The sequence below is a fragment of the Brachycentrus maculatus genome, unplaced genomic scaffold (assembly GCF_059751285.1).
Source record: "Brachycentrus maculatus isolate JH-2025_06_01 unplaced genomic scaffold, ASM5975128v1 h1tg001102l, whole genome shotgun sequence".
Classification (NCBI taxonomy): Eukaryota; Metazoa; Arthropoda; class Insecta; order Trichoptera; family Brachycentridae; genus Brachycentrus; species Brachycentrus maculatus.
The window spans coordinates 157,944-158,280 of record NW_028281806.1 but is presented as its reverse complement, the minus strand read 5'-3'; positions in this window follow the sequence as shown (position 1 = coordinate 158,280).

The window sequence follows — 337 nt, the reverse complement described above, 5'->3', positions numbered from 1 at the left end:
ACGAGAACTGCCGACGAATTGTCAGCAGTGGTCGGGAACCTGATGCCTTGTAAAAGAGACCCCCTCCTTGATCCCCACCTTGTCGCGGTGAGGGGGCTTGCGTGCCTCAGTGATTCACCAGGCTATGGCGGCAGTCTTACTACCAGAAGGGTCTCCCATGCCGAGCAGGTTGGTGAAGAGAGGCCAGACAAAGCGGGAAACAAGGTTGAGCCGACCTGTTCAGGCCTCGGGAGCGCAGGGCCAATCACTCTGCCTCCCTAAATCTTTCGACTACGTTAAGTCCACGAAATGCCTCGAAAACATACATACTTGATATATATAAAAGAAACACTATAAC